The sequence below is a fragment of the Gymnoscopelus braueri genome (assembly GCF_963280865.1).
Source record: "Gymnoscopelus braueri genome assembly, chromosome: 15".
Classification (NCBI taxonomy): Eukaryota; Metazoa; Chordata; class Actinopteri; order Myctophiformes; family Myctophidae; genus Gymnoscopelus; species Gymnoscopelus braueri.
In genome coordinates, this window is record NC_137620.1 from 49568642 (window position 1) to 49582501 (window position 13860).

Sequence of the window (13860 nt, forward strand, 5' to 3'; positions counted from 1 at the left end):
TATGAAAAAAAAGAACGCTACTTTTCACATCGGTAGGTGAGTAACGAGACATCAAAGATAACACTTAATTTGTCCGGAATTCTCCTTTAATGTATGTTTTATAATGTAATAATGCAAAGTAAATAGTAACTGAAGTTTTCAAATCATTTTGTGGAGTAAAATTATAATATTTGCCTCTGAGATATAGTGGAGTAGAAGTAAAAGTATTTAAAAAATCCTCAAAAGTGTACTTAAACAGTACTTGAGTAAATGTACTTAGTTACTTTACACCACTGCTGTCAGTTTCCCTGTTTGACAAAACAAAAGTACATTTTAATTCCCCATTGATAGTGTAGACTTCTAATGAATGAATGAATGACATTTTTATTTTCGTGTCATGCCACCATTTTGGCCCATTTTATGATTATATGACACATTACACAAAAAGAAAACAGTCCATTAACAGTCCTTCCTGTTCATATTACGTCCTTCCTTATAACATACCACTTAAATAAAACATGCGTACAGTACTTATATGAACAAAAAAGACAATGCCATTCTAATTCTAATGTCTGCAGGACTGTTCTTTCTGCATCCATTTTGATCTGATTTACACTTTTTAAACAACTAAGTGTTTGACATCAGTCAGCAGGATGTTCACTGTCTGACTGAAACATCAGTCTAGCTGAACTTGGAGATCTAAATGTGATACAACAGTGCCCTCTAGTGGAGAAGAACACAACATTTTCAACAGTTTAAATGTTTGACTTCTTAACCAGATTCCAGCATTAAGTTTAGTTAACACGTTATTTGAGCTTATTTGTACTTATAATAGAACACTGTTACCAAACCCTTTCAGGTCTATAGGTATAAGTTTGCAACATAAAAATATTCACCAGGCTGTTTAGCATAAGAGATGTAAATAAGGGAGACCATACAAGGTTTAGAGCAGGGGTCTTCAACAGGGGGTCCGGGACCCCTAGGGGGTCCTCAGAGTTACTACAGGGGGTCCGCCAAATCTTTGTGTGATGTGACTTATTTTTTACCTTAACCACTTGAACGCTAGCATCCCTTTTCAGAGGAGAACGTTAGCCAAAAAAATAGCAGATCTACAAGCTAAGCTCACAACGCCTCGCGCTGCGAGGCGTTGTGAGCTTGTAGAACGGCAATTTTTTTTTGGCAAAGAGGTGTTTGGTGTAGAGGGAGCAGACCAAGAGCAGACCAAGTAAACAAAAAAAGTTAAATCTGAAACACAATTTTTATACAATATAGAGGGGGTCCCTGCTTCATCTCTCTCTCAGCTAGGGGGTCCTTGGCCTGAAAACGTTGAAGACCCCCTGGTTTAGAGTAAAAAGGTGCAAAGTGCTTTGACTCTTCTGCTGAGGTATTAGTATTCATATACAGTAGGTCTGCACAGGAATACAATAAACCACAAACAAGACACTACCAGGGACACAGGTGTTGACAAAATAACAGAAGCAGCAGCTAGGAAAAAACAAAGACAGACTAACTAACTAACTAACTAGTAGTAAAACAAAGACAGACTAACTAACAAACTAACTAACTAACTAGTAGTAAAACAAAGACAGACTCACTAACTAACTAACTAGTAGTAAAACAAAGACAGACTAACTAACTAACTAACTAACTAGTAGTAAAACAAAGACGGACTAACTAACTAACTAACTAGTAGTAAAACAAAGACAGACTAACTAACTAACTAACTAGTAGTAAAACAAAGACAGACTAACTAACTAACTAACTAACTAACTAACATGTAGTAAAACAAAGACAGACTCACTAACTAACTAACTAACTAGTAAAACAAAGACAGACTAACTAACTAACTAGTAGTAAAACAAAGACAGACTAACTAACTAACTAGTAGTAAAACAAAGACAGAATAACTAACTAACTAACTAACTAACTAGTAGTAAAACAAAGACAGACTCACTAACTAACTAACTAGTAGTAAAACAAAGACAGACTAACTAACTAACTAACTAACTAGTAGTAAAACAAAGACAGACTAACTAACTAACTAACTAGTAGTAAAACAAAGACAGACTAACTAACTAACTAACTAACTAGTAGTAAAACAAAGACAGAATAACTAACTAACTAGTAGTAAAACAAAGACAGACTAACTAACAAACTAACTAACTAACTAACTAGTAGTAAAACAAAGACAGACTCACTAACTAACTAACTAGTAGTAAAACAAAGACAGACTAACTAACTAACTAGTAGTAAAACAAAGACAGACTGACTAACTAACTAACTAACTAGTAGTAAAACAAAGACAGACTAACTAACTAACTAACTAACTAGTAGTAAAACAAAGACAGACTAACTAACTAACTAACTAACAGTAAAACAAAGACAGACAGACTAACTAACTAGTAGTAAAACAAAGACAGACTAACTAACTAACTAACTAGTAGTAAAACAAAGACAGACTAACTAACTAACTAGTAGTAAAACAAAGACAGACTAACTAACTAACTAGTAGTAAAACAAAGACAGACTAACTAACTAGTAGTAAAACAAAGACAGACTAACTAACTAACTAACTAGTAGTAAAACAAAGACAGGCTAACTAACTAACTAGTAGTAAAACAAAGACAGACTAACTAACTAACTAACTAGTAGTAAAACAAAGACAGACTAACTAACTAACTAGTAGTAAAACAAAAGCCTGCCTACATAACTACTGTAACCAAACAATGCTCACTAATACATAAGTGGTAACTAACCACCCTTACCTAGTGAGCTTAACAAAGGTTCTGCCTACATGGTGTCTATGTATAGAGGCCTCTGTCCTTCCTGTCCCAAGGCAGAGCGCAGTGTTGATTTTGACAACACATTTTGATGTAGTTTTAGTCATTAGTCTTTTGAATAAAATTCCATTTAGTTTGAGTCATATTTTAGTCAATCTGAAATGTTTCACGACTAAATGTCATAAGATTATACAGTCGACTAAATCTACTGTTGATTTAGTCGACTAAAATGTATGTTGTCGGTGCCTTGATGGCGTCATAATGGCTGATTTTACACTTGGTTGCATGCTGAAAATAGCCGATCTACAAGCTCACAACGTTGTGAGCTTGTAGATCTGCTATTTTCAGAGTGCAACCAAACATAAAATGTCTTTTAGTTCTACTGGATCTATTCTCCACTAGATCCCTCTCTAACATTTTAGTCTAGTTTTTATTTGTTGACGAAATTGTCAATATATTTAGTCTTAGTTTTAGTCATCATAGATTAGATTTTATTTAGTTTTTATTTAGTTTTCGTCAGTGAAAAAAGGGAGTCGACCAACATTTTTCGTCACAGTTTTAGTCGACGAAAACAACACTGTCAGAGCGTATAGAAATGACTAAGTAGGAGAACAGACACTAAATATAAAAGTTTACTCTGGGCTTCAAAATGAGGACTACAAAACAAGACTACAAAGACAGAGCTACAAACACATGAAATGAGGACTACAAAACAAGACTACAAAGACAGAGCTACAAACACATGAAATGAGGACTACAAAACAAGACTACAAAGACAGAGCTACAAACACATGAAATGAGGACTACAAAACAAGACTACAAAGACAGAGCTACAAACACATGAAATGAGGACTACAAAACAAGACTACAAAGACAGAGCTACAAACACATGAAATGGGTGAGAGAGAAAGAGCTGAGGTGGACCCAGCATGTTTAGTAGGGGGGGGGGATTAAGCTAAACAAAATAGCCAAATCGTTACACGGCGGATAAAAGCATAGAATTTGGCACACATGTTCCTTGGGTCATCCTAAAACATCCTAGAAGGAGTGCCCAAAAACATGTCGACTCAGAAAGCCTATAGAATCTCATAGAAACATACAATTTGGCACATAATGTCCCTCGGTTCATCCTAAGACATCCTAGAAGAGGTGACCAAAAAAGATTTTCAGTTCAAAAAATATTTTTTTGGGCACCCCTTCTAGGATGTCTTAGAATGACCCAAGGGACATGTGTCAAATGTTATGCTTATATCGTCCGCGTAACAATGTTTCACATAATCCCCTCTACTATTTATAGACAGCAGATGGTTATGATTGGATGAAGGTGGAGTCAGGTAATGGGTTGATTGACAGCTGATGAGGTGGTGACTTCAGACCTGCAGAGAATGATAGAGGGAGGAGACACAGGAGGAGGAACACACACACATCCCAGACAAACTTTACTCTGGGAAGGTGAAATCAGAATCCTCCATTCATTGCTCTGACCCAAGTTTATATATCTGTAGGCCAAAGACATTTTGTAATGTTCAAGGTTTCTTTATTACATCTTGTGTACATGAGAGTAAATATGTTGTTCTGGTTCCTCATACATTGTAGCAGCAATGAAAATATAGCCTGCCTATAATGTGTGTGTGTATGTGTGTACTATATATATATATATACATACATTAACACACACATAAATAAAAAACCTCACATGGATGCACCTGGGACGTATCATCAGTGTTGTAGCCTGGGGTCATCGGGTGTTTCGGGTCTCGCAACAACATACACCCTCGCCCAGGTGACCCAGCCGGGGTTGATCAAGCCCGACTTACGTCCCAGTAGCTACTGTACCCACGGTCAGTCCTCTTAGGGAAAGACAGGGCCACTCAGTCTGCTTCTCTGGAACTACTCTGCCGGGCCTGGGGAGAGGAGAGGCTCTGGCACGTGGAGGGACTAGGCTCTGTGGATGACCTCCTGGCCGGGCTCCTCCTTCGTCTCACCAGGTCCAGGACCTGAGCGTTGCACCAGACTCCCCCGCTCCAAACATTTCATTCTGGTGTGATGGTGTCTTGGGCCGTGGTGGTTCTGCAGGCTCCACTTGCAGCTTCCCTGAAAGGCCCTCCTTAAAGGCCTCACCGTGGGTTTGTTGGGCTTCTACCTCACGGAAGACACAGGCTGGGGCGCCTGCACGCACGCACGCACGCACACGCACACACACACACACACACAGTATATAATGATACTTCACAATAGTACTATAACAATATAAAGCTATTTAACTCTGTTACTGAACAAACACTCTATAGTATGATTATTATCACAATATAGAGCTTTAACCTTTTAACACAAAAAACAAGGTTTTGTTTTAACCAAGAAATATCACTTTAACTAAAATGTTTTTTCTCTAATTCTAGTTTTTGCCATTTCATTAGTTTTAGTAACAATAATGATATTTCATTAGTTTTAGTAACAATAATAATATTTCATTAGTTTTAGTAACAATAATGATATTTCATTAGTTTTAGTAACAATAATAATATTTCATTAGTTTTAGTAACAATAATAATATTTCATTAGTTTTAGTAACAATAATAATATTTCATTAGTTTTAGTAACAATAATAATATTTCATTAGTTTTAGTAACAATAATAATATTTCATTAGTTTTAGTAACAATAATGATATTTCATTAGTTTTAGTAACAATAATAATATTTCATTAGTTTTAGTAACAATAATAATATTTCATTAGTTTTAGTAACAATAATAATATTTCATTAGTTTTAGTAACAATAATAATATTTCATTAGTTTTAGTAACAATAATAATATTTCATTAGTTTTAGTAACAATAATAATATTTCATTAGTTTTAGTAACAATAATAATATTTCATTAGTTTTAGTAACAATAATAATATTTCATTAGTTTTAGTAACAATAATAATATTTCATTAGTTTTAGTAACAATAATAATATTTCATTAGTTTTAGTAACAATAATAATATTTCATTAGTTTTAGTAACAATAATAATATTTCCAGTGTGAATGCATTCAGAATGCAGTATATTGTTGCACTGTCTGACCAGCAGGTGGCAGACCTTCTGAGCACAAATCAATAGAACAGGGAGTTCATCACCCAATGCAGAGGAAGTGCAAACCCTATACATCTGTGGTTCTCACAGTGGGGTCCGGGGACCCCCCAGCGGTCCTTGAGGGGGTTCCAGGGGGTCCCTATAGCTAATTGATTGATAGTTAGGAACCAAATGAACCCTTTAAAGGTCTGTAACTCAGAGAGAGTGCACATAAGGGTCCATTTGGTTCCATTTGCACTCTCTCTGAGTTGTGAGGATCTGTGGTCTAATCTAATACATAACAAAGTGCTATAAAGGGAATGAGTTGGTAAAATAGCTATAAGACTAATAAACACTGACATAAAGAAAATCTACAGCTTGTTACATGGAGCAGGGTCAGCTGATCCACCTCACTGGACATAATCTTCCTAGTCAAAATGGCAGGGAAGATTATGGGAATGTCCACACCCCCCATTACACCCCAGGTCATTTTTGAGCAGGTCACCATTGGGCTGGCGAAGAAAATTGTGTCTGACCTCTCTCATGTCCTACACACTGACCTCTCTCATGTCCTACACACTAAGTGACCTCTCTCATGTCCTACACACTAACCTCTCTCATGTCCTACACACTGACCTCTCTCATGTCCTACACACTAAGTGACCTCTCTCATGTCCTACACACTAACCTCTCTCATGTCCTACACACTGACCTCTCTCATGTCCTACACACTAAGTGACCTCTCTCATGTCCTACACACTGACCTCTCTCATGTCCTACACACTGACCTCTCTCATGTCCTACACACTAAGTGACCTCTCTCATGTCCTACACACTGACCTCTCTCATGTCCTACACACTGACCTCTCTCATGTCCTACACACTGACCTCTCTCATGTCCTACACACTGACCTCTCTCATGTCCTACACACTGACCTCTCTCATGTCCTACACACTGACCTCTCTCATGTCCTACACACTGACCTCTCTCATGTCCTACACACTAAGTGACCTCTCTCATGTCCTACACACTGACCTCTCTCATGTCCTACACACTAAGTGACCTCTCTCATGTCCTACACACTGACCTCTCTCATGTCCTACACACTAAGTGACCTCTCTCATGTCCTACACACTGACCTCTCTCATGTCCTACACACTAAGTGACCTCTCTCATGTCCTACACACTGACCTCTCTCATGTCCTACACACTAAGTGACCTCTCTCATGTCCTACACACTGACCTCTCTCATGTCCTACACACTAAGTGACCTCTCTCATGTCCTACACACTAAGTGACCTCTCTCATGTCCTACACACTAAGTGACCTCTCTCATGTCCTACACACTAAGTGACCTCTCTCATGTCCTACACACTAAGTGACCTCTCTCATGTCCTACACACTAAGTGACCTCTCTCATGTCCTACACACTAAGTGACCTCTCTCATGTCCTACACACTAAGTGACCTCTCTCATGTCCTACACACTAAGTGACCTCTCTCATGTCCTACACACTGACCTCTCTCATGTCCTACACACTAACCTCTCTCATGTCCTACACACTAAGTGACCTCTCTCATGTCCTACACACTGACCTCTCTCATGTCCTACACACTAACCTCTCTCATGTCCTACACACTAAGTGACCTCTCTCATGTCCTACACACTGACCTCTCTCATGTCCTACACACTAAGTGACCTCTCTCATGTCCTACACACTAAGTGACCTCTCTCATGTCCTACACACTGACCTCTCTCATGTCCTACACACTGACCTCTCTCATGTCCTACACACTGACCTCTCTCATGTCCTACACACTAAGTGACCTCTCTCATGTCCTACACACTAAGTGACCTCTCTCATGTCCTACACACTGACCTCTCTCATGTCCTACACACTGACCTCTCTCATGTCCTACACACTGACCTCTCTCATGTCCTACACACTGACCTCTCTCATGTCCTACACACTAAGTGACCTCTCTCATGTCCTACACACTAAGTGACCTCTCTCATGTCCTACACACTGACCTCTCTCATGTCCTACACACTAAGTGACCTCTCTCATGTCCTACACACTAAGTGACCTCTCTCATGTCCTACACACTAAGTGACCTCTCTCATGTCCTACACACTAAGTGACCTCTCTCATGTCCTACACACTGACCTCTCTCATGTCCTACACACTGACCTCTCTCATGTCCTACACACTAAGTGACCTCTCTCATGTCCTACACACTGACCTCTCTCATGTCCTACACACTAAGTGACCTCTCTCATGTCCTACACACTAAGTGACCTCTCTCATGTCCTACACACTAAGTGACCTCTCTCATGTCCTACACACTAAGTGACCTCTCTCATGTCCTACACACTAAGTGACCTCTCTCATGTCCTACACACTAAGTGACCTCTCTCATGTCCTACACACTAAGTGACCTCTCTCATGTCCTACACACTAAGTGACCTCTCTCATGTCCTACACACTAAGTGACCTCTCTCATGTCCTACACACTAAGTGACCTCTCTCATGTCCTACACACTAAGTGACCTCTCTCATGTCCTACACACTAAGTGACCTCTCTCATGTCCTACACACTGAGTATAGGTTACTGCCGTCAGGTAGGAGGTACGGGACCCATGCGTTCAACTACAATAGGTACAAGTACTCCTTTGTCCCTCTGCACTCCTCAATGATGTCCTTATGGAGGGCAGACGGCGGGGCAGAAGGTTTTGAGATGTGCTAAAGTGTTCTTATTGCACTATATGCTGGTTGAGGTGGTTGTTATGTATTATGATGGAGGGTGATTACTATGACTAGGTCTAAACGAATTGTACGTGTCACTGTGTGCCTTATGTTCTTTCTTCTTCTGTTTTTCTCTTTGTCTTGTACTGTGTGGTATTGTTTATGCTGCTGGTCCGTGTGTCCAAGACACATTTCTCCCATGGGAGACAAAATAAAATAACCTTGAACCTTGAACCTTGTTGTAACATTGTATGTCAGCCTCAGTGAATGTAAGTTCTTGTTGGAGCAGACTAGGACTAGGCTGTATCTTATTTAGTTAACCCCCCCCTTAAATCCAGACTAAAAGGCTAAAGAATGATCATTATTATAAATAATTATAAATGATCATTATTATAACTATAATAACTTTGTGAGCATCCACACTGATGTTGTGTTCTCACCCATGACCCGGGCGTGAACTTTGACCTTGACGCAGACCTCCTGGTTGGTCTCAGTGAGGAGCAGAGCCTCCTCCATGTGACCTTATGACCTCCTGAGAGAGAGAGAGAGAGAGAGAGAGAGAGAGATTGATTGATTGATTGATTTACTGTATTTATAAAGACATGGAAACAGTACATGGAAGTACAATTCACACTGGTATGAAAACAAGACATATGTACAATAGACAGTTCTAGGAGGAGTGGGGGGGGGGGGGGGGTAGGTTAAGACTTTAAAAGGGGCCAGTTTGGAATGTCAGCCTCCTGAAGGGGTTTTTTAGGGCTGTTTTGAAAGTGAGTAGGGTTTTACCAATCCCAATTGAGGATAATAGAACAGGGATCCAGACTGGTATATGGGTGGATAACAGACAACAAGGTGTAATGATCAGTTGGGACGTATCTACAAACACACATGTGACATTATTTATAATATGGTTTATTCATTTATTCTTTGGCCGGAAAAACTCTGTCTCATAAGACAGAGATGACCATCCCTACTGCAGTGGTTCTCAACCTGTGGGTCAGGACACCCAGGGGGTCCCCACATGATTCTTTTGGGGGGGGTCCCCAGATGATAGTGAAGTGACAATTTAAGGACTTTTAAGACCTTTTTAATAACTGGAATAAAAAACAAAGAAAAGAAAAAGACCATTACTGCTTAAAAAGTCATCAACAAACTATACTAAACATTGGCAAATTGTCAAATAATATAAGAAAGAGGCAAACTTTGTGAAAATAGCTGATCTACAAGCTCACAACATCTCGCAACGCGCGGCGTTACATTTATATTTTTCAAAGTGAAAATTAACTGATATCTTTGCTTCTGAGGGTCCCAGGCACAAAACATTTTCAGATGGGGGTCCGCGGCCAAATGTAAATCAATTTAGGGGTCCCTGGCATGAAAAAAGGTGTATGCATTCCTATGTATCAGTTTTAGTTTTAATATTTTGTTTTTATCAGGGTATGCTTATTTTTACAGTGTGAAATCTTGGTTTTTAGGACCTTTTATTCAGGTCGATAGGGTATGTTTCTGCACTGTTTGTTTTTATTCTTTTATGAATTCTGCTGTCTCTTACTGGGAGAAACATAATTGTGTTTGTTTTTCTAGCACTGCTTGCAGATGGAAAACAAATGAAGAAATCTTGAATCTCTTGAAAAAGGTTGAAAACCACTGCCCTACGGCAAGTCAGTTTTACAGTTTTGTGTTAACAAAATCAATAGCCAAAAACAATGCATAGCCAAATATTTTTCCAGGACCCTTGATAAATTCCAAACCTTTTCCAGTACTGAATTTTTTTAATTTTTATTTCAAAATATTTCCAGGAATTTCATGACCGTGGGGACCCTGGTTTTAACAAACCATGTGACTTGAATGAGTCTGAAATGGAATGAATTGAAATGGCCTTATGCTTCAAGTAAGGCATAAGGCAGCCATAAAACACTTGTTTTAACTGTGTGAGCTATAGGCCTGAGAGTAAAAAGGAATCCACAGAGCTCTGCCCTGGAGCAATGGCAGCAGGAGTATGACACCACAGCGCTCTGTGGATTCCTCTTATAGACAAATATAGATATAAGATGTATAAGAATATAGATAGAGGCCCTTTTTGATCTGAAAACCCATTGGTAAAAAGGTGTGTCTACGCCACTGTGAGGACGTCCCACACTAACACACCTGGATGTACTCACACTAACACACCTGGATGTACTCACACTAACACACCTGGATGTACTCACACTAACACACCTGGATGTACTCACACTAACACACCTGGATGTACTCACACTAACACACCTGGATGTACACACACTAACACACCTGGATGTACTCACACTAACACACCTGGATGTACTCACACTAACACACCTGGATGTACTCACACTAACACACCTGGATGTACACACACTAACACACCTGGATGTACACACACTAACACACCTGGATGTACTCACACTAACACACCTGGATGTACACACACTAACACACCTGGATGTACTCACACTAACACACCTGGATGTACTCACACTAACACACCTGGATGTACTCAAGGACGATGCAGGAGCTCAAAGAACCAACGAACTGACCAGATGTCTGGAGAACCTGATGACTGGAGGAGACCATGGAGGGCTCGTCTGAGGACCACCTAGTCTGAGGACCACCTAGTCTGAGGACCTAGTCCTAGAGAGAGAACCATTACATTGTTTTTAGCATTAAAATATATATATATATATATTTGTTTGTCTTTTAGGCCACGAGGCTGATATATAACACATTATATAATGATGTGAGCGTCTACACTGAAGAACCATAATGTTAAATGTAAAAACACTGCATCAAACACCAGTGCTGTAAAGTAACTAAGTACATTTACTCAAGTACTGTACTTAAGTACCATTTTGTGGATTTCTTCACTTCACTGGAGTATTTCCAATTTTCAATACTTTTACTTCTACTATCTATCTCAGAGGTAAATATTGTACTTTTACTCCACTACAATTATTTGAAAATGTTAGTTACTAGTTACTTTGTAGTTTAGATTATGATTACGAAACAAACATCAACAACTTTAGCCCTATACTTTGGCTATTTGAAAATAGCAGATCTACAAACTCACAACACGTTGCTTTGCGACGCGTTGTGAGCTTGTATATTAATGTCTATCTATCTGTAGCTAGTTGTAGTTATAAAAAAAAAAATATTTACACACGATATGCAATAGGCAGAAGTGATGTTTTTGCTGTTTATCTTGGGGTAAAATAAGGGATTTTTATTTTAGAGCACAATTATGTCTGTCTGTCCCTGTGACGCATTGATGCACACACTCTCTCTTACCCAGTGGTTGTACAGGAATCAGTCCCATCACAACACCTTCATCATATTCTACTGCCATGATGGTAGTCTGAGAGAGAGAGAGAGAGAGAGAGAGACAGAGAGAGAGAGAGAGAGAGAGAGAGAGAGAGAGAGGTTTTTTAATTTCATTACATTATTTAAAAATACAGTATTATATTACATGTATACATCATGGGTTTTCCTTCCCTATAATGCCTATGCGAACCCGGGGGTCTGGTAGGAGGGTTAAGAAGCGACCAGGGCTGTCTTGCAGCCACAGGACCACCAGATCAGAGGAAGAGACTGTCAGTCTATACAGTACATGACTATACTGACGGACAGACAGACACACTCCTGTATGCCACTGTGGGAACTTGTATGAACTGCTTGCCCACACAGTGATGTGATGTAATGTCTCTTTTCCTCTGAAAAGCTTGTTTAAAAAAAAGATCAAATAAAAAGTTTGTCACAAAAAAAAGAGAGACATTACATTAAATGACTTGCCACACACACACACACACACACACACACACACACACACACACACACACACACACACACACACACACACACACACACACACACACACACACACACACACACACACACACACACCTAAACCATGCTAATGATGTTAGCTTGGTGGTCAACAGCATATGTAAACAGAGTCTCTCGTCCATGGAACACACACACATCAATTGGTGTGTCATCATTGTAAATAGTTCTCATTGAGAGCCAGGTATCAACCAGTGTTGCCATATTTTGCGAGATAAATAAGCAACCACGTCTATGAAAACAAGCCTATATATATTACATTGGCGATTGGCTATTTGAAAAGGTAACAGGAGAGGTGGGCACTAAGGACATCTGGACACCTCCCTGTAATATTGGATATTTTCTCCAAAATGTAAAGAAGTGAAATATTTGGAAAATGTTTTGAAGTAAAGTTTTGAAGTAGAGTAGGCTATAGATGATTAGAAGTGCTTTAACATTTGACAATTGAGGTCTACCGTTTCTACAATTAATACAAAACCTGTATCCAGTCATTTTGGGGCATAAACAATAAGTTGATGGATAAAATGATCTGATAATGATGTACCGTGCATGTTCACATCATGTATACTTTATATTACTATACTATTATTACTATTATTATTATTATTATTATTATTATAATATTATATTATTTATTATTATATATAATTATTATATATATTATTATTATATATAGACTAGTTACTTTAACACCATGAGAAGAACCCCTATTAAACCAGTATAAACCAGTATGAATGTGTTTTATGGTCAGAACTCACCCCGGTGCTGACTTCATAGTACCAGCCCAGTCTGGTACCAGCTCATTATTATTGTTATAAACATTATTAAACCAGTATAAACATTACTAAATTAGTATAGATGTGTTTTATGGTCAGAACTCACCCCGGTGCTGACTTCAGTATCCTGGGATGATGATGGGATCAAAACCATTTTCGGGTTTCTGATCCGGTCTGAACGTTACGTCATCAGGTGGCCAGAACCAATGACCGGAACCTCCGGTACCGTGCATCTCCAAAATGACTCCCCTGGTTTAAAACTCATTTAGTTTAGGTTTAATCGTTTGGTTTCTTTTGCTATAATAATGGTTTTATATGTCCATCTTTTATTCTAACTCGTAGAGCAACTAGCGAGAATAAACTACTTGATTCACATTATGTGGGGAACAAAAACAATGTGACGCCAACCGGAACCAACCACCGGACCTAAACCGGATCACACCGTTATATTATACTTCTAGATCACACGTTTAGTTTTAGAACGAATAGCAGGCTTTACCTCCTGGTGTAAAGTCTGGTGACGCAAGGTACTGACTTCAGAACCAGTCCAGTCTGGTTCCAGCTCATTATTATCATTATTATAAACATTCATGTTCTCTACAAACATCTACATCTTCATGAAGCCGTCTGTCTGACGCCATCTTGGATTTTACAGTCACGACACG

At 38.9% G+C, this 13860-nt stretch overlaps 1 long non-coding RNA gene across 1 annotated transcript; it reads right to left on the reverse strand.

Moving 5' to 3' along the window:
• Positions 1-4015: 4015 nt before the first annotated feature.
• LOC308102052 lies at positions 4016-13439 on the reverse strand. Its single transcript, XR_013934609.1, has 6 exons — positions 13302-13439; positions 11868-11934; positions 11060-11213; positions 9002-9093; positions 4456-4928; positions 4016-4135 (listed from the first exon to the last, which is right to left on the reverse strand). It is a non-coding gene; the product is annotated as an uncharacterized lncRNA (long non-coding RNA).
• Between the last annotated feature and the right edge of the window lie 421 nt (positions 13440-13860).